The sequence below is a fragment of the Canis aureus genome, chromosome 14, assembly GCF_053574225.1.
Source record: "Canis aureus isolate CA01 chromosome 14, VMU_Caureus_v.1.0, whole genome shotgun sequence".
In the NCBI taxonomy this organism is placed as follows: domain Eukaryota; kingdom Metazoa; phylum Chordata; class Mammalia; order Carnivora; family Canidae; genus Canis; species Canis aureus.
Window position 1 is genome coordinate 32973827 of NC_135624.1, and position 25679 is coordinate 32999505.

General features: G+C 52.0%; 1 protein-coding gene across 10 annotated transcripts in view; it reads right to left on the reverse strand.

Annotated features, from left to right (window-relative positions):
• Nucleotides 1-25679, reverse strand: part of ST3GAL1 (ST3 beta-galactoside alpha-2,3-sialyltransferase 1) — a 97195-nt gene that overhangs the window by 36428 nt on the left and 35088 nt on the right. For 7 of the 10 annotated variants that reach the window (XM_077847325.1, XM_077847324.1, XM_077847331.1 and 4 more), the window contains exon 3: nt 5310-5364. The exons of 1 other annotated variant lie outside the window; for it this stretch is intronic. The gene's annotated coding sequence lies outside the window, so the exon portion shown is untranslated. Of the gene's footprint in view, nt 1-2306; nt 2462-5309; nt 5365-5401; nt 5586-25679 lie in introns of those variants that run through there. 2 more of the 10 variants (XM_077847333.1, XM_077847335.1) reach the window with 2 other exon arrangements.

Genomic DNA, 25679 nt, shown 5'->3' on the forward strand with positions numbered 1-25679 from the left:
ACTGCCCAAAAGTCTCCACCGAGCATAAAATCCAAGGCTCTTGCCACAGCCTGCAGGATCCTACTAGAGCTGGTCCTTGCCTACTTTCCGACTCCACTCTCCACACCTTTTGTTCGCTCACTTGACCTACCAGCCCGTGCCCTCCCGCAAGATGGCAAGCACGGGACCTGTGCCCAGGCTGTGTGCCCTGCCCAGTGCTCCTCCCAGATAGGAGGCTATCCATCACTTAAGTCAGGATGCTGGGTCCCACGTCAGCTCCCGGGAGAGACTATCCCTCCACCCTCTGCATCCCTGAATCATGATGTCTATCACACTAAGCATTTCACCTGCCTTTTCCCAAGGTTATATCCTTATAGACAGCTGAAAAGATTCTCCATGCACCTAGGTCCCTTGAGCTCAGACTCTATTTTGTTCCCTACCGTGTTTCTAGAACAGTGATCTTACATAATCTCGAATAATCACCTGAAAGGTGGGTACTAACCCACCTTACAGGTAGTAAAACTGAGGCTAAATGCCGTTGAGCAATTGCAATTTGCCTGATCTCACGATTCACAGGTGATAGACCTAGGATTCAAATCTAGACATTTTTAGTGCCTCCCTATTGTCGAGAGACACCATTCCATGGGTCTCTTGCATTCCTACGTGTCTTATTTGGCACTAAGAAATCTAAGACCTTGACTGTCTTTTATCTGGATCATTCTTTTTTTTTTTAAGATTTTATTTATTTATTCATGAGACACACACACACACACACACACACAGAGAGAGAGGCAGAGACACAGGCAGAGGGAGAAGCAGGCTCCATGCAGGGAGCCTGATGTGGGACTCGATCCCGGGACTCCAGGATCACTCCCCAGGCCGAAGGCAGGCGCAAACCACTGAGCAACCCAGGGATCCCAATCTGGATCATTCTTCAGAGCTGCATCTACAGCCACCGGTCGCAAGGCACGAGGTCACGTCTTCCTCTGGGACTAAAAGAGGGCTCGTTTACTGTTTGCTACCAAAGGCTGAATTTTATCATCAGCAAAATGTCCTTGGGGATGGAGTGACGTTCTGGCTCCCATGTCCCCCAGCTGATGAAGTCCAAGTCTCCAGTGCCACCTGCCCAGGAACACTTCCCTGGTTCCCTCCCCTTCCTGCTCCCCCACTCCTCCACCCCCCACCACCCAAATTCATGTGAGACAAGGATGTACTAGAAGGAAGGCAGTAAAAGAAAATTCGATTGGATCAAAGAAGGCCAAGCCAATGACCCTGGGGCAGACATCACAGAAAGGAGAAAACACGAGAGAGGCGAAATGTCGGAACGTCTACATTTTGGCAACCTTGAGAGTCCACTGGGCCGTGAACTCTCTGGAGTTCGAGCCAATGAAGCAAGTGGTCAGACTGAACCTGACCTGCCACTGGGAGCACAGACCGCGTCTCGTTTAGTTCAAGGTCTCTGGGACTGTGCCCGCATGGGGACCCGCCTCGTGGGGAGACGGACGGAGGCTGAGCCGATGATGCTGACTCACGGTGGGCCTGCTGGTCGACCCCCACGCTACTCACTCGGGGGGTGGCAGGAGGGCCCGGGCTGCCTCCTCCAGGGGGGCTCTTCGGAGTGTTCCTTTTGGGAAACATTCAAGGGGTTCACAGGCCAGTGACCAAGCAGAACTGCTTTCTGATTATTCTTTTTCCAGCTGAATGAGATTCAGTTCATGGAACCCTTCTGGGCCCCAAGGAAAGGGGGACATTCCTCCGCTCCTGGAAATGAATTGCTGGCTCCACCGCCACAAGAACCCAGATCAGGGAGGAGAGGCTGAGAGAGGAGGACTGCTGGAGGCTCTTAACTGAGAGCCTGAGGCAGGACCGCAGAGGTCGCGCCCCCCCTATCCCTCTGCTGAGAGACCCCCGGGCCTACAAAATCAAAGGGGAGCTGCCTGAAGGCTCTGTCCCAGCACCTGGCTGCTGCCTGCCTCCGAGGCAGAGGCTGGTGGCATTTCAGGATCACAGAGGAACGCGGGGAGGACCATACGTCTCTGCTTCCTCTTCCAGGCAGGGAAACCAAGGCTCAGGGAGGGGATGCGACCTGCCCAAGGTTGTGCATGAGTCTGTGGGGGCGCGCAAGCCTAGAACCTGGGGTCCAGAACTCTCCAGACACGTCCCTTCCAGCACACCTGGCCCATGAACGGCCCCAGCAGGTGCCAGACAGGCATCAGTATCAACACAGACGGCACAAGTGGCCCCCCCGCCCCCGCCGCCCCCTCAGGGCAGGACACGTGACTACCTCTGCCCCTCCCCCACCCTCACCTCCCCACCTCCACCCCTACCTCCAGCAGGTGCTACTTGCTGGACTTCCCCCTCCCGAGGTCAGTGCAAGGTCAGTGGTACAGCGCCAGCCCCAGTTCTTGCTCTATTTCTGTAGTTCTGGAATCCAGGCTCTGCCCGGCTTGGAAGGACAAGCCTGAAGTAATGGACCAGAGTCCTGGTTTGAGAAAAAATACATAGCAATAGGGAACTACTTCGAATGCAGAGGATTAAGGAACAAGACAAGTAGCTTCCTATTCGACACACACCTGCCTTCTGCCCCATTCAGTTCTGTTCCATTTTCCTTGCCACACAGCCAAGACCACCTGTCTCACCCCTGCAGACACTGGGAGGGTGACAGATGGAGGAGGCAGCAGAGACTGGTAGCTATGCCGGCCCCAGGGCCTTTGCACACGCCGTGCCCCCTGCCTAGAATGTTCTTACCCTAGAATCCACACGGCGTGTTCCCTGGCTGTATTCAGGGCTCTGCCCAAATGCCCTCTTTGGAGGGGCCTTCCCCGATCACCCTAAAATAGCATCACTGCCCCCTTTGCCCAGCTGCATTTCCCACAACAGACTTAATCGCGAAATGACACTTCACCATGCACAGAACTCCTTTGTTTGTCTGTCTCCCCGCACCAGGTGAGCAGGGACTTTTCACCCGGGTCCCTTACTGCCATGTCCCCCGTGCTGGGAACAACAGTGGTTCTCAACAACATGTGCGGGCCGGAGGCAGGGTGAAAAGTGCTCAGAGCTCAGAAAGCAGAGGTTCGTCTGGGTTTGTGCCTTGTGTGTCTGTCGGGGCGGAGGGAGGTCCTTGGTCGTTCCTGGGCCTCAATGTCCTCATATGGAAAATGGGAGGGGGCAGCCCTGGTGGCGCAGCGGTTTAGCGCCGCCTGCAGCCAAGGGCGTGATCCTGGAGACCCTGGATCGAGTCCCACATCAGGCTCTCTGCGTGGAGCCTCCTTCTCCCTCTGCCTGTGTTTCTGCCCCTCTCTCTCTCTGCATCTCTATAAAAAAATAAAGTTTAAAAAAAAAAAAGAAAATGGGAGGGTGACAGTGACCACCTCAAAGCAGCCCTGTCCACGGGCGACCCAGGGCAGTGTCCAGCTCCGGGCAGGTGCCCTCCCAACCCGGGGCCGTGTGCTGGAGGCCTGCCTGCCCCTGAGCAAGCACACCCTCTGGAGGGGAAGATAGGGCTCGGCCTACAGACTTCCTTTGGCTTTTGCAAAAACGACAAAACCAAAAATACTACAAAACCACACGGTGCATTTGTGCAGCCACGGAGGGCGGTGGCAAGGAAGCAGAGTCCTGCCTCCTGGGGTCCTCTGTGGCTGAGGCAGGATGTGGGGCCTACAGCACATGACGGGGGCACCTGGCTCTGCTGTGGGGCCCGCAGGCCCGCTTCCCAGAGGACCGGGAGCCTCGGAGTGACCTCTAGGGAATCGTGGAATGTCAGCCATGGGGGCGGAGGGGCTCATCCCTCACTCCCCATCCCCCCCAGCCCCCCAGAGGTGTGTGTGTGCAGCTCTGGGTTTGTCCCGACCAGACCAGCGTGGGATCGTTTATCAAATACCACCCTTCTCGGTTCCCCACCCTGATCCCTTTTCTTTGTCAACTCAGGAGCAGGAGCAACTGTATGACATTCATCAAATCATCAAAATCTCACTGCTGCTCTGGCCTGGAAACCACAGCTGAGGATCCCACTGTATGTATGGACGGACAAACTGAGGCTCAGCAAGGGAAGGCACTTACCTCCCCCCACCAAAAAAAAAAAAATTCACACACTAGCTAGAAACTAGCTAGTTAAACAGCTTTTCCGGGTGAGTGGGGGTGGGAACCCCCTAGTCCAGCTGCTGGATCCCCTCACTCCCTCAAAGAGGGTTTGCAAATCAAAGTCACGCCCACTTCCACCCCCACTCCAGAGTTTTCTCTGAGGACTCAGGAGACCAAATCAGGCAGTTCATCTGCGGTCATGTTACTAAGTGGGGCTTGTTCATTCTCAAAGCTTTTTCAGAAACAGGTTCTAGGAAATCTTCTAAAAACAAGAGAGTGGGTTTCAAGGAAGAGAGGAGGAGACGGGCACCCCTAGTGATGGGAGGGAGGGGACGTGAGAAGCAGCGGGACCAGGAGAGAACAGATCCGGTCAGAGCCACAGTGAGGACCTGGAAAAGGCTTGGAGGGGGAGAGGGTGAGCCCCTGGCGGGGCCCTAACAGGATGTGGGACATCGGGGGCCCTAACAGGATGTGGGCATCGGGGGCCTGCTTGGTGTCAGCCCAGGCTGGACGCCCCCTCCACCCCCCACCCCCCGCGCCCTCCTTCCCACCACGAAGTCCAGTGTCCTACTTTCTGAATCACAAAGACACAACCACCGTCGAAATAATCTATCTGGATGGTCTGCACAGAAGCGGAATGTTAGACATGCTTTAGGGTCAGGCACGGAACGCACTCCCTGTGCTGTCTGTGCCAGTGACCTGTTGATGCCCTTGAATATAGCAAAAAGGGAAAACACTGGGTTAACCAGAACTTTCTGATGATTAGAGGAACCTCTCATTTCCTGAACACTGCCCAGCAGCATGGGGTTTAGAAAGGACAGCTCTCAGGACACCTGGGTGGCTCAGTAGGTTAAGCGTCTGCATTTGGCTCAGGTCATGATGGCAGGGTCCTGGGATGGAGTTCCGAGTCGGGCCCCCTGCTCCGTGAGGAGTCTGCTTCTCCCTCTGTCCCTCCCTCCACTCATGCTCTCTCTCTCTCTCAAATAAATAGATAAAATCTAAAAAAAAAAAAAAAAAAAAAAAAGAAAGGACCACCTTGGAAACATCCTGTATGTCTGGAAAGCCTACTGTGTCCTGAGTCCTGCAGGAGGCACAGCGAGAGACACAATAACCGGGTCACAGGCCTCCCACACTGGGGCGGTGGAGGAACAACCATTCCGATACAGCTGAAGGCAGAGAAAGCAAGCAATTAAAAGCACAGGTTCCGGAGCCACAGAGAGCAGGGTTCAAATCCCAGCTTTGCCACTTACCAGTGGTGCAACCTCGGGGGAGTTCCTTAACCTCTCTGAGACTCAGTTTCTTCATCTGAAAAATTAAAAAAATAATAATAATTCAGACTCACCGCAGGGAAAAGGCATGAGGGTCTCTCCAGAGAGTGCTGGCGACATCCTCAGCTCACAGGCACAGAGTGAATGTGAAGTGCTATTTTGATGGCAGGGCCCTGTTGGGCCCCCGGCGTCGGGAGAGGACAGCGGTCGCCTTCAGAGCGCGGGGCCGGCGGCAGGGGAACCCAGTGGCAGGGCTCAGTGCTCCAAACCGTTAAGTGAAAGCATGCACCATCCTGCCTCCTCTCCGAGACCACTTCCTGCCTTAGATCAAGGCCCAGGGGTTGGCGTGCACTCATCCGGTGACCTCTTGGGCACCTGGCAGGGTTAGTCACTCTACACATACACCGTTGACGGCTGCCCCAGCCTCCCATCGCAACAGGAAGGAAACTGAGGCTCATGCAGGGTGGCCTGGTGGGGCCACAGGAGTGGTGGGCACAGAGCAGAGCTGGAAACCATCCTTCCCCCACAACAGAGGACAGAGGACTTTTCGGGTGCTCCTGCAATGGACCTGGTGGCAAGTCCCAGATCACATGGAGGTGGGGGGGGGGTCTGATTCTGGAATATTCTAACTGGCAGGAATCTGACAGCTGGGCATTTTGGGAAGGGAGAGGTGACTTGAATCTGAGATTTAGGGAGGTGTTATTATTGTTTGAGCTTTTTTTTTCTAGATGCTGACACAGGGGCGGGCCCTTCCTAAACAGTCATAAGGACGGAAGAAAACACCCCCACTCTGCTGTGGGATGAATAATAATCCCCCGCTTGCAGCCGATGCAGCCACATGCCTGTTGTCTTGGCTCTTGTCACCTGTGAGGCATGCAAAATGCTTTCCCTCTGGGAGTGGGGATGAAGAGAACTTTCTGTAGCGTTCCAATTTTAGTTATGTGCACTGCCAAGGCAAGCAAGAAGAGAACTTTCTGAATAGTCGAGACCACCTGGGCTCCTTTCTCTCCCCCTCACCTGAGCACACCTGCTCCCATGGACCTGAGCCCGCTGACCTCTGCACGTCAATAATGGATGACCCAGAGGCCCATGGATGTTAATATTACATAGCGGCCGCCCCAGCCAGCAGGAGGGAGTGGGTGCCTAGGACAGGCTGGCTTGCCTCTTACTCTCCATGGAAGTAACACAAAAGGAGAAATTTTTTAAAAGTATAAGAAGGTTTAATTAAAAGTAATTACTTTCCAGAATAAGCGGCATGTGTTGCTGGCACCCTCTGTCCCACCACATGCAGGGGAGCTTTGAGGGGAACATGGTCCTGTGTAACTAACACTGGGTGAGCCTCAAGGCCGTTGAGGCAATGGCTGGAGACCACCAGCCTGTCACTCCTGGCTGTGTATCCTTCAGTGAGCCACTTACTGCACCCTGCCTCAGTTTCCTCATCTGTAAAGTAGGGAGAATGATAGTGCCTAGCTCCCCAGTTGCTGAGAAGATTAAGAAGGCCAACATATATAAAGTGTTTAAGGCATGCCTGGCAGGTACTATTGCTCTCTAAGGGGTAAGGTGCCACCATCACCATCACTACCACCACCACCAGCAGCTTCAGAATCATCTCCATCTCCATCAACACTATCACCATAGCCATTATCATCATCTCCATCACCAACCTCACCATCCTCACCATCCCCATCATCATTATATCATCATCATCACCATCATCATCTCTTATCACCATCACCATCACCACCATCATATCATCATCTCCATCAATATCAAATATCATCTCCATTACCATCATCATCACATCACCATCACAATCATTACCATCATCATCGTCATTATTACCATCATCACGTCTTCATCATCATCATCATCATCATCCCATCATCACCATCATCATCTCTTATCACCATCACCACCACCACCATCATATCATCATCTCCATCAACATCATCTCCATTACCATCATCATCACATCACCATCACAATCATTACCATCATCATTGTCATTATCATTATCATCACGTCTTCATCATCATCATCATCATCCCATCATCACCTTCTTCACCACCATCATCATCTCCATCACCATCACCATCATCATCTCCATCTCCATCAACATTATCATCATATTATCACCATCATTATCATCTATCATCATCATCACCATCACTGTCATCATCACCATCATCATTGTCTGCTCTGGGCCAAGTACCACACATCTTATGGAAAGTCTCATTGCTCCCATTTCCCGGAGGAGGAAATCGAGCCTGTGAGAGTCAAAATGCACTAAATTATTCATCATGCCAATAATTAATTATCAGTGACCTGGGAAGAGGCTCAGAACTTGCACATGGTGCCATCTACCCTGACGCTGCTGAGCTGAGCTGAGTTGAACCACATTAGACTTTGAAAGAAGGGCTGTCCCCATGTCCCTTGATCTTTTTCTCCTTAGCTAGTAGATCCTAAGCAAGGCCAGATGCAAATTAGGAAGAAGAAACGTAGAGTTTGAGTTGTCACCACTGAATCCCAAGAGGTAGCTCTGAGCCTGGTGGTTCTGTCTCTGGCTACTCGAGATAAATACCCAGACTCATGAATAAGTCCCAAAAACGTTCCTGGATATAGGGCAGTAAGAGCGAGTTCTCCTAATGTCCTTCCACACCCAGCCCTGTCATGCAGGGTCATTGTGGTGCTTTATTGGTGGGAGACAGTATTTCTGGGAGGGGTTCGGAGAATTACAACTGCCACTTTGAAGTTTACAACAGCATCTTTGTAAAAAAGAATCCGAGTCTATTTTGGTCCTGAAGATTGCCCAGTTACCCTGGTGTAGCCACAAAAGGCTGTACGAAAATGCAATCTGATGAGATTTTGCTGGCAAAATCTTTGGCCTTTTTCTTTAAAAAAAAAAAAAAATTCAGTGTAGTTAATATACAGTGTTACATTAGTTTCAGGTGCACAATGTAGTAATTCAAGAATTCTATAGGTTACCTAGTGTAGCATTATTGACAATAGCCAAATTATGGAAGCAGTCCAAATTTTCCATCAATAAATGAATGGAGAAAGATGTGGTTGTAGAAATACAATGGAATACTATTCAGCCATAAAAAGAATGAAATCTTGCCATTTGCAAAACCCTTGTCTTGCAAGGTGGAGCCTGGAGACAGTGACATGCCTTAAGTCTCAGCAGGTTAGCAATGCTCAGGGCTCCCCAAATCTGGTTGGCTGCCATTAACTGCCTCCTGGTTCACTGTAGGATTCCAAAAATGTGTTTTCTGAGCACCTGGTCTGTGCCAAGGGATAAGTGCCAAGGACATAAAGATAGATGGAATTGAGGAATCACTGCTGCAGGGAAATGCCCAATCAGTATAATGTGGGACAAGCCCCAGCCAAGCACTAATAGAGACCTAGCTTTTGTTCAGCACCTCAATGTGACTGTATTTTGGAGATCGGGCCTATGGGGAGGTAACTGAGGTTCGATGAGGTCATAAGAGTACGGCCCTAATCATCCTTATAAGAAAAGGAAGAGACACCGAAGAGCCCTCGCAGTGCACCCAGACAAGAAGGGCCCATGAGGATGCAGCAGAATGGTGCCAGTCTGCAGGCCAGGAAGAGAAGTCTCACGAGACACCAATTTTGATGGCACCCTGATCTTGATTCTAGAATTACAAAAAAATACGCTTCTGTTGTTTAAGTCACCCAGTTGTAGAACTTTGTGGTGGCAGCCCCAGGAGACTCACACAGGGCTGTAATCATCATCCCCATTTTACAGATGAAGAAGCTGAGCCTAAGGAGGAGAAGTACCTTCTGGAAGGCCACACAAATAGTAATAGTTGAGCCCAGTGGTCAGACATAGGAATCTGGCTGCAGGGCCCAGCATTTGATGGCCAATTGTATATGCAAATATTTATTCCCCCACCCACCCCCTCCCCTGTCACTGTGAGAGGGTGATTCTTCCCCACTCCATTGATGTTGGGCTTGGCCACGTCTCTTGCTTTTGCCCAGTGAGATGTGAACAGTTAACATGTGTACCATCTCCAAGCAGGAGATGTAATTTGGATAATGTGTTTTTTACTTTTATTTATTATTTATTTATTTATTTATTTATTTATTTATTTATTTATTGTTGTGGAGTCTTCAGTTCTGGCATGAGCATGGCATGTCCTAGATAATGACTACCTGTAGCCCAGGCCTTAGAAAGACCTCAAGGAACATCGCTGGGTTGCAATTGATCCTCAGTCAACTTGTAATGTGAACAAGAAAGAAACATTTGTTGTAAGTCACTGAGATTTGGGGATTGTTTGTTATGCAGCAAAGCTGACATATGTAGGGCTCCTTTTGTAATTATCCTACTTCCAACCAATCGTCAATGTGTAAGGATGGAGTAGGTGCTCGGGACATCTGATGTCCAGCACAAGCCCTGTTATGCACCAGCTCTGTGGCTTTCACTTATCTGTGCCTCAGTTTCTTCTCTGCAAAATAAGGGTAAAATGACACCTGTACCTTGGAGTTCTTGCAAGGATTCTGCAAGAGATGATATGAAGTTCTCAGCATCGTGCCTAACATAGTAAAGACCCACTGGGACTGGGGTTGCCAAATGGGATGATGGGGTGATGTGTCAAAGTCAAATAAACATGCCTGGGTCAAATCAAGTGCTCCCTTTTCAGCACATCTAACAGCCAGTGCTCCCCTGGCCAGCCAGTGTGCAGGTCTACGTCCCTACAGGAGGAAGGCCAGAGGCTGGTCCTGCTCAGGGAAGCAGCAGGGAGTAGATGAGGGAGGAGGAGCCGGGAGGCACTTGGTTCTGGTGACGTAGAAGATGGGCTCTCCCAGGCCCAGAGATGGTAAAGAAGGGTGGGAAGGTACTGTGAGGGGCTGGTTCCTCTTCCATTCCAGTCCCACTTCATAGATGAGACACTGAGGCCCAGGAAGGGGAGTGTCTTCCCCAAGGTCACACAGCTGGTGAACATCAGAACTTGGACCAAAACTTTGGTCTCCAGAGACCAGCCCAGGCATCATTCAGCTGCCTCCTGCTCAGTTAGGAAGAAATGAGACTCATGCTTCATGTTGGCTTGGAAGGCAAATGTCAAGTTTCTCTATCCTCGTGGGCGGATTTACCAAAACTCCACAATTCTACAAGCTTTCCTTTGAGTCACTTCAAAACACTCCCTCCCTTTCCGGGAAACTCAGTCCTATTCACACACACTGGCTCCTGGACTGGGCAGTGGGCTAATCCGCTGTGAATACAGTTCAGAGCATAAAATAGGAGTTGGCAGTTGCTAGATGTTTGGTTTTTCTTTTTGGGGGGGGTCCCCGCTTGTTGGTCTGCTTCCCCCCAAGCCTTGGAGCAGGCACTACGCAGGGAAAGTTTGCACAGGAAGGAAGGCACTGCTCTCCAGAGCTGCCAGTCAAGAGAATGAGACTGGATGCCTTATGTTAGAGAAGAAACAGACCAGTGCTGGACAGGGAGGGCTTCATGGAGGAGGCAAGCCTGGCCCTGGATCTAGAAAAGATGGGAAGAACTCGACAAGACAGAAGAGAAAAAGAATTCCAGGGGGACGCCTGGGTGGCTCCGCGGTGGAGCATCTGCCTTCAGCCCAGGGCATGATCCTGGAGTCCAGGGATCGAGTTCCACATCGGGCTCCCTGTGTGGAGTCTGCTTCTCCCTCTGCCTGTGTCTCTGCCTCTCTCTGTGTCTCTCATGAATAAATAAAAATAAAACCTTAAAAAAATAAGAAAAAGGAATTCCAGAGTCTTGTAGGGTAAAGCTTTGAAAGGGAGCAAGGAGGACAGAGGCCTAGAGCTTTTGTGTTCGTTTTTATCTTGCAGGGAGCGGGGCGGAGTTGACAATGAGTCATAGGTAGAGGAGTCCACGGTTTCAACTTTCAGGGAGCGTAACTGAAGCGAGCTTCATGTTTATTCATCTGAAAACTGGGGGAAACTGAGGCCCACCCCACAGACTCCTGGAGGGTAGCAAATGGTGGAAGACACGTGGAGCATCTCTGAGTGGACACCATAGATGGCCCAGAGCTGCCACGGCCCAACATAGCAGCCACCATTGAGAGACAACTCCTTCTGGTCTCTTGCACGTCCAGGTGTCTTACGAGCAGAAGCACTGGAAGCTTCTATTCTGGGCTATCTCTTCAAGGATGTCTGGAGAATGGCAGGAAGAGGTAACGGGTCCCTCTGGAGCAGAGCTCAGATTTGCTTACTATCCAGTACCATAATGTCTCCCTCCAGGGGGCAAGTTGGGGAGGTTTGCTTGCAGCCCATTATAAAAGCTCACGCATGGTCCCTCATCTGTGAAGCAAAGCCACTGGACTTGGGGAACAAGTGGAAATGATGCAAACATGAAGCTCAGGCTGCCCTGCTGTGCTGTGAGCAAGAAAGTCCTTTGTCTCGGATCCGGGGAACTCGTGTCTTCCTCCAGCATCTGCCATCAGGCTCATGTCTTAGCAAGCGAGTAGAGCAACACCTCAAGATTTCCACAGGTTTCGGACACCTGGATGGCTCAGTGGTTGAGCATCTGCCCTTGGCTCAGGTCATGATCCCAGGATCCTGGGATCGAGTCCCACATCGGGCTCCCTGCATGGAGCCTGCTTCTCCCGCTGCCTATGTCTCTGCCTCTCTCTCTCTCTACTAAATAAATAAAATCTTAAAAAGTCTTAAATAAATAAAAAATAAATAAAATCTTAAAAAAAATGGATTTTCACAGGTCTGCACAGCCACTGGTCACACACGGCAACTTTTAATTAACGTTCAATAAAATGTAAAATCTAGTTCCTCCACTACATTAACAAAATTTCTAGTACTTAATGGCCGTATGTGGTTGGTAGCTCCTGGACTGGAAGGATGGGAACATGGACCATTCCCATCACTGGGAAAGTCATCTTGGTGAGCCCTGGACTGGTAGGTAAGGGCACAGGGGTTGGGGTTCGATCCTTCCTCCTCCTACTTACTGGCTGTGAGAATGTGAGCATGTTACTTCCCCTCTTTGAATCCCTCTTTCTCATCTCAAAGACCAGAAAAATAGGGCTGGCCATGTGGGTTCTTGTGAGGATTCCCCAAGAAAACACACACAAAGTATACCTCGCCTGGACCTAGGGTGAGGGCTCCCCACGCAAGAGCTGATGTTCTGAGGCATTGAGCAAATGCTAGTTCCCCCTTCGCACCACAGGGAGGGTGGCGGCAGGCAACACGAAGGATGCAACAGAGCAGGAAGGAAGGTGGCATAACACAGAGGGGCCTGGGAAGCCAGGCCCAGAGCTTTGGCCTTATCCCAAAGGAAAGTAGTAGCCCTCGAAGACTGTAGGCAGAGGGAGGCCTCTGCTCCCCCCACCTGAGCTCAGTGTGGTGAGAAGATCGATCACAGCCTTCGGCCCAGAGGACGTGGATGAGATTTTCCCACTGTCGCCCTCGAGCTGTGAGGCCCTGAGCCAGAGGTGTAGGACCTCAAAGGCCAGGGCTTTTGCCTGGCAGACCGTCTGGCATCCATCAGAGCTGCCTCGCGGGGTTATGGAGAGGGTTAAAGTGTGGCAACACATGCAAAGCTCCCAGAATAGTTGCTGGCACATAGTAGGGACACTATGAAAAGAAAATTTGCTACTTTTTTCCTCTCCGGAAAGGAAGGCTGGCCTACGGGACAAGCAGGAAACCTGAGTGGCCCAGTAGGGCAAGGGGTTGGTAACCAAGAGCGCCGGGCTTTCCTGAGGTAGCAGATTACTCCCTGTGACCTCTGCAGTCCCTTCACCTGGCAAGGCAGGTTTCAGGTTTTCATTTTCTTAGCTGGGGTCAGGCTACTTGGAAGGCTCCAGGTCCCCGCGGAGCAGATGCTGTGGGCGCCCAGCCTGAACGGCCATCCCCCCTTAGCTGCTGTGGCCGGTGGCTCCAGAGGATCGCCCCGGCTGGACAGGAGTGCCCTGCCTGGGAGGTGCCCTTGGCCTGGCCCCCTTCACCCTGGGCAGCCCCCAGGATGACTGAGGTGCCTGGGATTACACGACGCTGGCATCCTTGGCCTGGGTGTGGAGCCAACCCTGTTGTGGGCATGCTTTGTTCTCAGGGTTCCCTTGGGCTCAGCTGAGGCTTGTCCCTGCTCAGCATCTCTCCCCCTGCCCTCCCCTGTCTCCCTCACCCCCTCGCCCCCGGTCCTGGAGCACCTCATTAGTAATCCCCATACACCCGAATGCCTGCCTCAGGCTCTGCTAGGAGGGAACTCAGATCCCTGCAGGAGGCTGGTCTGAGCAGTGACTACCAGTAAGAGGGAGCCTTGGGCCCAAAATGCTTTCAAGTTCAGAGAATATTTCGAGAGCAAGGAATCTCCCCAGCAACCATCTGGTCCAAACCCTTGGCTTTATAATGAGCAACTGGGAGTCGTCGGTCAGTTAGCAAGGACTCGTCGGGGCCCAGAACGTGCCAGGCCCCAGTCTGGATACTGCTGATACACTGGTGAACGAGGCAAAGCCCCTGTCCTCTTGAAGCTTATGCATCAAATCAAACAGCAGACCCCAGTGAATGCTTCTGCGGAGAATGAAAGCGGGAGGCATGACGGTGGACGACAGGAGCCCTGCAGTGAATACTCGGCTGGGCCTCCGAATGAGTCGGCCTGTCAAGGCAGGGGTGAAGGAAGCAGAGCCCAGGCAGAGGGGAGAGGGGGAGGGAGATCACAGGGCAGAAACAAGCTGGTCGTCCTCAGTGTGGAGGCCAGTGCGGCACGAGCGTGCCCGGGGTGGGGGTGGGGACAGGTGATTCTATAGGACAAGCTTGGATGGGGAAGCGGGACCCGATCACATCAGCCCAGGAGCACAGTGACCTGTCACCCAACAGATGGGCCAAGGTGACTCCTCCTAGTTCCCCTTCCCAGGCACTTCCTCTGGGTTGGCTCTGTCCTTGGGAAACCAGGCGATGCACCTGTTCCCACCGGACCTCTCAGGACAGGACCATCTCTCACAATGAGTGTTTCGATACCAGAGGTTAAGCCTCGTGGATAAACCAATTAGAGGCCTTTGAGCACCAGCTCCACTTTCCAAACTGCTTCTCTCCATGCCAAGGCGCCCGTCAGTCGCGAGGCCGATCAATATTTCATCGTCCCTCGTTTCATCCCACATCAAATGAGACCCGGCTGCAGGAGGCGCAGGGGAGACCTGCCGCAGGTAACCAGAGACGGGCTGAGGCCGAGCGTGGGCTTTCGGAGGGGCTCGCTGCTCTCAGAAGGCAGCTGCACGTCCTGCCGCTTGCTTGCCAGGCAACCTGAAACCACTGCCTGGGAAGCATCAGAGCCTCAGTCTCCTCATCTGGAAAACGGGCACAGCAGTAGCCGTGACACAGTGGAGTGAAGGTGGCTCATGGACCCGGCACGCAGGGCACAGGTGTCTGGCCTTGTCACCGCTGACGGCGTCACATGCCTGGGCCTGGCTGTCCTCCTCTGCCCAGGGACGCCCACCGTGACTGGGAGCAGCCTGGGGACCCAAGGTGAAATCCCTCGTGAGGGTGGAGCGGGGAGTCTGAGGAGGCCTGCCCCCAGCTCTCCCCTCCTAGGTCCTTACACTCCACAATTCTCAATAATAACCGGTGACCTCTTCAAGGAGGATTTTAAGTGATCAACAGAGGTGCTCGTGGCCACAGCAGAGAGAGGGCAGAGGGGGAAGTTCTTGCCATCCTCCCTCCTCTGGTCTCCAGCATTACTGTCCTTTGCCCGGATTAAATCCTTTTGAGAGACTTGTACCTTTTGGCAGTAAATACTCATCTCGGGTTTTTGTTTTTTTTTAAGATGTTATTTATTTATGAAAGACACAGTGAGAGAGGCAGAGACACAGGCAAGGGAGAAGCAGGCTCCATGCAGGGAGCCCGACGTGGGACTCGATCCTGGCACTCCGGGATCACTCCCTGAGTCAAAGACAGACGCTCAACCGCTGAGCCACCCAGGCGTCCCGATCTCGGGGGTTTTAAAAGATCAGCAAACGCACTGTGGAAATTCTCATCAAGCCAAAGCCGGCTAAGGACGGGGAAGCAAGGTTATCCAGGCTCGGGGCTGTCATTAGTGGTACAAGGGGAGGTTAGATAAGCCGGGGATCTCTAAGTCCTGGGGGAAGTGGGGGAGATGCATATAATGGAAACATTGTGGTGCATCGAACAAGGGAGAAGGGTGTCTTAGTGAACAGCTACTACGTGCCCAGCACTTCAGCTGACCTCACACCAGCAGGTTACAAACACTTCATGCAGATTAAGCCACTTCATCTTCCAAACAACCCAGGGGCACTAGCGGCCCAGGGACCACTCGTTTTAGGGACCTAGTGGCACTCCTTATTTAGGCAAGCACAGAGAGGTGAGGTCACCGGTCCAAAGTCACACGGCCAGTAGGTGGCAGCGTCAGTAGCTTGAATCCAGATCCCCAAGCCCTGGGGCTGCTGCTGCTGTGACATGAGGTCAGGGAGTCTCCCCCTTGGCTACAGACCTGGAGAGTTCCACAGGATCACTTCCACTCATAAGGAGCGCACCCACTGAGGTGCAGAAAGGTGAGGGGTCCCTCTGCGAGTGGACTCGGAGACTGGACCCCAAGCCTCAGGTCTGCAGGGGACCCTGAGGCTGACCAAGCCAAGGAGGGGGTGGGAGTGGAAGAGAAGGAGGGAGAAAAGCCCGCAAATCCAGAGAAGCAGATCCATCTTCCCATTCGCCCTTTGCAAAACCAGGTGGGGTATTTGCGTTTTTAATTAAAATTTTGACGGGCAGGCCGCATCCTACATGCAGCACTGGGTGTAAGAACACCTGCTAAAAAGGATCAGAAGAGAAGGCTGGAGGAGTCTCTTCTGGCTTGGTGTGAAGTTCATGTGCGATTCTTGAGTATCGGACTGACGACCAGTGCATAGAAGGGTCCCGATTTGGGGGGAAGAGAAGGGTACAGGGGACTGGTGGCTTCTGTGGAAGTTGGGGGTCCTCACTTGGGGTCCCATTGGAGCTGCTCAGGACGAGCTGATTGGCTGGACAGGGCTCGCAAATCTCCCCTGAGAGCACACTTCCCAGGGTCAGTGGCAAGAGCAAAGGTCAGAGGGGAGGGCACAGGGCAGAGGACTCCCCTCTGGAGGGCCATGCTCCACTCTGGGCCATCCTGCTCGGGGTCCCAATGCCTCTGGCCTTGACCCAGTCCTGGGCTTCTCCCTGCAGCAGCGCCCTCGCCCTCCCTTTCCCCCCCAGCAGCAGCAGCCCTCCCCTCCCCGACCTGCAGCAGCACCTCCTCCACCCCCACCCCCCACCCCCACAGTGGGGGCCCCACCCCTCCCTCCCTTCTCCTGCTGGGGACTTACACAAAGGAAGAGACAGAATGGGCACTGAGGGGGGCACTTGACACTTGGGATGAGCACCAGGTGTTATACTATATGTAGGCAAATCGAACTTCAATAAAAACAAAATATTTATAAAATACAAAATATAAAAACTTATATAAAATATAAATATAAAAAATATATTTATAAAATATAAAATATTTATAAAATATATAAAATATTTTATATAAAATATAAAATATATAAAAATATTATATATAAATATATATGTTTATATATAAAATATAAAAATATTTGTATATAAAAATATAAATATTTTATTTTATATAACATAAAAACGAGGACACCTGGGTGGCTCAGCGGTTGAGCGTCTGCCCTTGGCTCAGGGCATGACCCCGGGTCCCAGGATCGAGTCCCACATCGGACTCCTTGTGGGGAGCCTGCTTCTCTCTCTGCCTGTGTCTCTGCCTCTCTCTGTGTCTCTCATGAATAAATAAATTAGAAATAAATAAATAAATAAATAAATAAATAAATAAATAAATAAAGTAAAATCAGGTCCTTGATGACTGCAGCTAAAAAAAAGAAAATGTTAACTTTTCCAAGGTAGGAGCTGGGAAACCACAGTCTGGCCCTCTATTTTTTTTTTTTTTAAGTATAGTTTTATTGGAACACAGTGACGCACATTTCTTTCTGTATTGCTTGTGGTGGCTTCTGTGCTACGAGGACAGGCAAGTAGCACTGACAGAAAGGTATGGCTCTCGAAGCCTAAACTACCTACAGTCTGGCCCTCTAAAGGAAAAGGTGTCTGGCTCCCGCTCTAGGGGATCAAATGCCCGGAGCCACAGTGGAAAATAAGGGCGAAGTAGGAAGCGCATGCCAGCTACCCCCCACCCGGGCTAATGTTCATAATATGTAAAGAGCGCTCACAAAATAAGGACACACACACCCACATGCTTCATTTCTAAATATGAGGAAAAGCCAAAAAAAGGCAAGCCGACTCAGGAGAAATGCAAGTGACTGATAGACTATAGTGGATCCACTTCACTAATAGTCCAAGTGATACACACGACAGAGTGATGTCGTTTCTCATCTACTGGAATCTCCGGGATTCCAGAACGAACCGCAGGACTGAGTAATCGCTGCTTCTGCGTCTCTCCCAGTGACAACATGCTCCCAGGCAATGGGGGGGGGGGGGGCGCTTCGCGGTGGTTTCAGGGTCACCAAGCAGCACGGAGTGCCCCAGAGCCACACATGCCGCCTCTCCGTCGAGTTGCCAGCATGGTGCACAGAGGGGACACCCCTGCCACGCTGTGGAAGGGAGGCAAATGGCCTGGGGTCAGCAAAGGGGGGCTGCCTGTGGCTGCCCTGCGCCTTCTGGCGAGCTCTCCCTTCCCCTGCGTGTCCCTCCCCTCCCACCCCTGCGTCCCCACTCTGTGGGACGGTCACTACACGGGCAGAAAGGGTGGGGGAGAGTGTCCCAGGAGGCTCCTCAGAAGTCTGCGTTCTCAGGCTGTGACCTTGCAGCAAATGCTGTGACCTTGCAGCAAATGAGTGAGGCTGGAAGGGATGGGGCGGTGGGGGAGTCCTGCATTCTCGGGGCGCAGGTAGACAAGTGGGGTCCAGGCGTGACACGTGTGTGCCTGTTAAGATCCTTGAGGTCCCCTGGGTTCCTGGTCGCTGTCCTTTCCATCCTGGCGCCGCAGCTAACCCCAGGCCCTGCCTGGGAAGCCCATCTACCTCTCACCATCCAGCCAAACCTTGCTCACGCCTCACAGCCCAGGTGATCCACCTCCCTTCCTCTTCCTCAATGTCTTTTGGGGTGACCCCCCTTCCTCACCCTACCATCTTCTCCAATTTTTGGACCTCTCTATTCTCCTGTCCCACCCTCAGAACAAAAGGTGGGCCTCAGAAGGTGAGCTCCTCACTGCCGTCTTGAAGGGACAACAGCATCCCATGAGATGCGGGCCAGCCAGCCGGCCCTCCCTCCAGAGACTGCACCCTGCACCCTGCCACCTCTTTCCGCTTTTGCATCTCACATTCTCCATTGTCCTCTCTCTTCCAGTCCTTTTTTTTTTTTTTATTTTTTTTTTATTGGTGTTCAATTTACTAACATACAGAATAACACCCAGTGCCCGTCACCCACTCACTCCCACCCCCCGCCCTCCTCCCCTTCTACCACCCCTAGTTCGTTTCCCAGAGTTAGCAGTCTTTACGTTCTGTCTCCCTTTCTGATATTTCCCACACATTTCTTCTCCCTTCCCTTATTTTCCCTTTCACTATTATTTATATTCCCCAAATGAATGAGAACATATAATGTTTGTCCTTCTCCGACTGACTTACTTCACTCAGCATAATACCCTCCAGTTCCATCCACGTTGAAGCAAATGGTGGGTATTTGTCATTTCTAATAGCTGAGTAATATTCCATTGTATACATAAACCACATCTTCTTTATCCATTCATCTTTCGTTGGACACCGAGGCTCCTTCCACAGTTTGGCTATAGTGGCCATTGCTGCTAGAAACATCGGGGTGCAGGTGTCCCGGCGTTTCATTGCATTTGTATCTTTGGGGTAAATCCCCAACAGTGCAATTGCTGGGTCGTAGGGCAGGTATAAGAAGCAAAGGATACAGTCAACAAAACTCAAAGACAACCTACAGAATGGGAGAAGATATTTGCAAATGACATATCAGATAAAGGGCTAGTTTCCAAGATCTATAAAGAACTTATTAAACTCAACACCAAAGAAACAAACAATCCAATCATGAAATGGGCAAAAGACATGAACAGAAATCTCACAGAGGAAGACATAGACATGGCCAACATGCATATGAGAAAATGCTCTGCATCACTTGCCATCAGGGAAATACAAATGAAAACTACAATGAGATACCACCTCACACCAGTGAGAATGGGGAAAATTAACAAGGCAGGAAACAACAAATGTTGGAGAGGATGCGGAGAAAAGGGAACCCTCTTACACTGTTGGTGGGAATGTGAACTGGTGCAGCCACTCTCTTCCAGTCCTGCTCATTCTCTGTCCATTCTTAAATTCTCCACGCTCATTCCTGCCCTGGGGCCTTTGTACCTGCTGAATGCTCAGACTCTTCCCTGTCATTCCCACCCCAGTTCAGAAGGAACCTAAGGTCAAAAATAACCTCCGTTTCTCTAGCATGTTCTTTGGCAATCTGGATCCACCCGCCAGACCACAGTCTCACAATAAATAGCTCTGTGATGTCAGCAGGGCAACAATTACTGAAACGGCCAGCCAGTGTCACAGCTAGGACATCCTGAACTGGCACTGCCTCATAACTCTCGTAATTCCAGGCCCAGGTTCATGTTCCTAGGCCATGAGGCTGACCACAAAGAAGTATGAACATCCCCCACTCAGTCTGGGATGTCCCTGGCAGGCTCTTTTAAGAATGCCAGCTCAAGGGCAAGGGACACGTCCTTTCATCAGACTCGAGGCACTGGGTTGGAGGGACCCTGCAGAAAGAGACCACAAGTGATCTCTGTACTGTCAGGGCTGAAACGGTGAGCTCAGCGAGCCTACAAGCTGCCCACCAACTGCTCTCCCGGCGGCAGCAGGGCCTGGCCAGGACTGCCCACTGGTGGGCCGGCCGCTTCCTGTTGACGGGCAGCCGCTCAGAATGTGCCCTGTGCTAGGCTCTCGGCCAGGCGTTTGCTGAAACCCTTCCAGGGCCATTTCTGGCAGCACGGTGGCTGGCCGGTCCCACGCAGGAGGCTCCGAAGCCCCAGCCCGACTCCGGACCCTGCCATCCCAAAGCCGTGCGACTTAGAGAGACAGTCCTTACCCCTCTCTGGGGACCCCCCCCATCCCTTCAGCTCCGGCCTTGGAGAAAGGTAGCACTGAGGGCCCATCAGGCTGGTGGGCAACAGGCCTCCACGAAGCCACAGAAGACTGTGATCTACATCCCTTGGGTCACCCCTCACCGGGGTGGGGGGTAGGGGGACCTTGGGCAAGTTCCCAAACTCCGAGCCTCCGTTTCCCAATCTGCCAAATCTTGTGCTACGTCAGAGGGTATTGAGACTGCTGCCTCAGGGGCATGTTTTATCTGTGCCATATGGCAACAGACAAAACTTTAAATTAGCTAAAGCTTTTAAAATATCAGAAAACTGGGATGCCTGGGTGGTTCAGCGATCGAGACCTCCCTTCAGCCCAGGGCATGATCCCGGGGTCCCGGGAGCCCCATAGGGAGCCTGCTTCTCCCTCTGCCTGTGTCTCTGCCTCTCTCTGTGTCTCTCAGGAATAAATAAATAAAATTTTAAAAAAAATCAGGAAACTTCCAATTAAAAAAAAAAAAAGTAAGCCTTTGACTTCCTTGGCTAAAGGAAGAGAAGATCCGGGAGCTCGGGGGCTCACATTCCCCCAAGGGCTAAGCAAGAGCCATCTCCTTTGGTGGGAACCTGGTCCGTCGGCCAGTCCGTCACAGACCCCACTACTCCCTACCGCTCACCCAGGCCTCCTTACCGGTCTGTACTCCCCACACGGCCCCTGTGGGCCCAGGAGACTGGGGACCCCTGAACCCCTGTGCTCTGGCTTCCCATGACTTTTCTGACATCCACCCGCCACTAGATGCTGCCCTGCCATCCCCTGGGGTAGCGAGTCGAGCGGAGGGCTGGCAGCTTGAGAAGGGCTCTGTGAAGGGAGAGGCCCTGTGTGTGCCAGGATCCCGATCCCCGGGGCCGCAGAAAGATGAGAGCTCCTGAAATGTAGGGAGCAGCCGCCGGGCCATGCGGAGCTCCTGCCACCGCCGCCGCCGCGGCCTCTGTAATGACCTGCAGCCTGTAATCAAGCCCCATGAGAAACCTTAGGAAGGAGGGGTTTTTTTTCCCCCGGGGCAATTTCCTGATCATAGAATTTGAGGGTTGGAAGGGACTTTAAAATGGCATCTAGACCAACCCATCATTACTGTCTTGCTGTCTGCCCAGCACTGCTGGGAGCTGAAAAATATAAGATGCAGCAAAAGCAGCCCCACCCCGGAGTCCTCCCCAGCTGCAGAGGCCCGGAAAGTAAACAGGTAATGACAACGCAGGATTACCAGGGCTCCGGTCCCCAACAGCTATTGGGTACTCGGCTCTGGGGGGCGGGGGGGGGGCAAACACTGCACGTCAGTAATCCCTCCTAATTCTCAAGAAAACTCTCCCAGGAGGTGCTGGTTTGCAAGTGAGGACTCACAGGCTCAGAGAGGCTGAGGCCCTTGGGGGAGGTTGCACAGCCCACAGGGTGCTCGAGCAGACTTTGATCCCAGCGATGTCAGACTCCAGAACCTGATTTGTAAGCGGCACCTTATCCTGCTCTTCTGGAAGGGCAGCGTGGGGAGCAGAAAGGGGAGGCTTGGGACCAGAGCCTGCGGAAGGGGCAAATGTCTACACTTCTCTTGAAAGACAAGCAGAAGAGAGAGCAAGCCTGGGGTGAGTGAGCAGCCAGGTTGAGGGCAGCGCAGGCACAGAAGTCCAGGCCCTCGTTAGCAATCCAAGAAATGCAAATACAAACAGGATGAAGCATCACTTGATACCTATTAGCCCGGCAAAAATTAGCAGGCCGCTGTGATGCCAAGTGTCTGTGGGGCGTGTGTAGACACAGAACCTCCTGCTGGGCTAATGGGAAGGTAGTCTTATCCACTGTTCTAGGGACCAGCGGCAGTACCGGGGCAAGTTACACATAGGCACCCTCTGTGCCTCAGCAGTAATAGTCCAAGGTGAACATCAGAGCTGCCCAAAGTATCCAGGAGAGTATGAAGCACATTCCAGAATGTTCTTATCTACGTGAGAGGAAGAAAAATTCTGGTTCACAGATATTAAAAAAAAAAAATTGAGGGAAATGTTTCTGTTATAATGTCAAGGTGGCAGGAGCCAGGATACACCTAGGATGATCACAGAGCCACCTTGTAGGATGGCCTGAGGGGTGTCCGGGATTGGATGCTGGGCACACATTACGAACTCGATAGATGATGACAGGCAGGGACTGTTATGTCTAACAATCATGCTTTGGGACCTGCGAGGAGGTCCCCCATTCACCACCACCCCATTCAATACACATCACCTGCTATGTGCCAGGGAAGGAACGAGCCGGGTGTTAGGGCTGCAGCAGGGAGCGAAGGGATGAAGCAGCTTACATCTCCTAGGGGCTGCAGAGAGTCAGCAAGGAAGGAAATGCATTCCTGGTCAGACGTGCAGAGGTCAGCACCAAGAAGAGGAGGGCCCAGCAGGGGCACCGGGCACAGGGCTGGGGGCAGGGGGAGGTGTCATTCTGTGCATTATTCTTTGGCACACTCCATCTTGCTGGAGGCAGACCTCTTCCAGCATCACAGAACCTTCAGTATCCTGACCCTTTTGTCTTCCCAGTGCTGGCGGTTGTCCCAGCTTCAAGGGGGCACTGACCCTAGACCACTAGGGTGCCTTCCCTGGGAATCGGGAGCTCACAGATTCAGATCCCACTTCACAGACAACACGAACCCCCCTCCCCAAGGACGAGGCCTTGCTCCCGTCGGCTCTGCTGGACCACAGTCTTTCTGTCTAGAACCAAAGTGCCTTCGTGTGGGGCATGGAAGACCTCAAACATTCTCTTGCTTCCCATCTTCCCCTCCGAAATCCCCCACCCCCCAGGGATCTCTATTCCAGGAAACAGTTTGACCTGCAGGCCTGTGCCCAAAGGGGTCGATCACCATGTTATTGTTAAGAGCCAGAGAGCTCCTAGGAGCCCCATCTTAAGGAGAGCATTAAGAGCAGCCTGGTAGGTTCAAATACCCTTTCTGTGATGGAAAAGTCTCCATCATTAACAATGCTCATGAAGAATTCAAAACGACAGGAGGAAACATCTGCTATACTGCTGAATTGGGGAGGAGGGGCGGGGAAACACAAAAGAAACAATACCAGAACCAGAATCACAGTCTTAACAAAACAGGGTACAAAGGTGCAGAGAAAGGAAATACCCTAAAAAACGCTAAAACGGGTATATTCTGGGACGGTTTTGTTTTGTTTTGTTTTGTTTTGTTTCTTTCTCCAGGGCCGTTAAACTTTTCCCCAAGTCCAAGGTTTTCTTCAGGGGTCATGGCTACTCTCCCTGGTTGTAAAACAAGACTACCGAAACCCAAAACAGAACAAACCCACCCCTAGACAAATAATAGCACGTTTAAAATCGTCTCTAGCGACCCCAGTGCTGGGCTGGTGTCTCCCCAGGACCTTGCCCTAGCCAGCTCCCAAGGGAAAGCCTCCCAGGATTTGGGATTTCATTTCCAGAGGCTCAGGCCCAGAGCAAAGAAGGAAAAAGAGGCAGCAATAAAGAATACCTGCCAGGGCAGGAGGTAAGGGATGTGTGACCAGGCAGATCCAGCAACATTTTACAAATTAAAAAAACAGAAACAACCAATGGCTCCCAGGAATGAGGGCTTGGAAGGAACGCCCTGGACCCCAGGCTCCCGGGGGGGCCCCCTCAGCCCCAGACTCGCCGACTGTGAAGTCTGTGGGGTGGAAGCACTGTCGGGAACGCAGACAGGCTCTCCCTAGACTTTGAAAGCTCACTGTGGTTGCATCTCCTCCCACCCTCCCGCTGGGGACGTATCACAATGTCATGGATTGTAGGTCACAGCTCAGATAGGTCATCCCACCTGCCAGGGCCACACAGCTGGTCAGGGAAAGAGCAGGAAATGGGACTCTGGCATCCTGATGCGACCCTGCAGTGCTCCACCCCCTGGCACAGCCAGCCCAGGAGCCACGCGCTGGCATCCCGAAGCCTGGGTTCAAGTCCGCCCCGGAGGCCGTGGGTCTTGCCAGTTAGCCCCTCAGGAGATCAGGTTTGCTTTGCAAATTGGGGGCTCCCCAGGACCAGCGTAGACGGGGTGCCGGGGAAAATGGGCCTTAGAGCATAGACACCAGGATGGAATCTCAGGAGGAGAGCTGGCCCTGCTGAGACACTTGGCAAAATGTTTCCACGCTGCTTTTGGCCTAATAGAGCCGGTTTCTGGCCAACTGTGCTCAACGCCTAATTCCAAACAGATGGGTCTGTGCCCTGCCCCCACTCGTCTCCTGTGGCCTCCTTGCTCCAGGGGCCTCGGGCGAGACGGGGGTGTGGGGGAGCAGCTTTCTGAGGACCTGCTGGGTCTTCCCAACCCCATGGAGGCAGAGACTGGGAGTCTAGACCTGCATTAGCCAAGGGATTAACAAACTCCATCCTCCTCTGTCACAGCACTAGGTAGGGCCAAGGTGCTGGAGTCTGATTCTGGCTCCACCAAATCTTTGCTGGGACCACTGGGCAAGTATCTTCCCATCTCTGTGCCTTTCCCTCCTCTGAGAAGCAGGCACGGTTGTGCTGAAATAAAGCTGTGTTTGCAGGGCACTTGACGGGATGAGCACTGGGTGTTATGCTAAATGTTGGCAAATTGAACTCCAATAATGAATAAATAAATACATACATACATACATACATAATATAAAAGCAAAAAATAAAATAAAATAAAATAAAATAAAATGAAATGAAATGAAATAAAATAAAATGAAATAAAATGAAATAAAATAAAATAAAATAATAAAATAAAATAATAAATAAAATAAAATAAAATAAAATAAAATAAAATAAAATAAAATAAAATAAAATAAAATAAAAAAATAAAGCTGCGTTTCAATCAGCCAGAGAGTGTATGCCAAGCGCTCAGAAGAGGCATCCCACAGGGCCGGGGGGATCGGCCCAGCCAGTCACGTCTCCTGCCCTGTGTCCGAAGTGCAGGCCACTCTCATGGGATTCCCACGACCCCTTGCCCCAGGCCTGCAGTGGGGTCAGCACTCTCCCCACGTAATGGATTTCGGACCGCTTGCTCGCAAAATACCTGTGTTTAACGAGGGTTGGACAAGTTGTCATCATCCCAGTTGCTGAGGTGAAAATCGGAAACACAAAGAAATTAGGACCTGGTCCAAGGTCACCCAGCCTGGAAGCGGTGCAGCCAGGACACAAACCCCGGCGGATCCCCCTGGCACAGAGCTCCTAACCACCACGCAACACCACCGCCTGCAGCGGACATCACCTTCTGCAGGGGAGTGCATCCTGCTGCTTCTCCCAAAGGTAG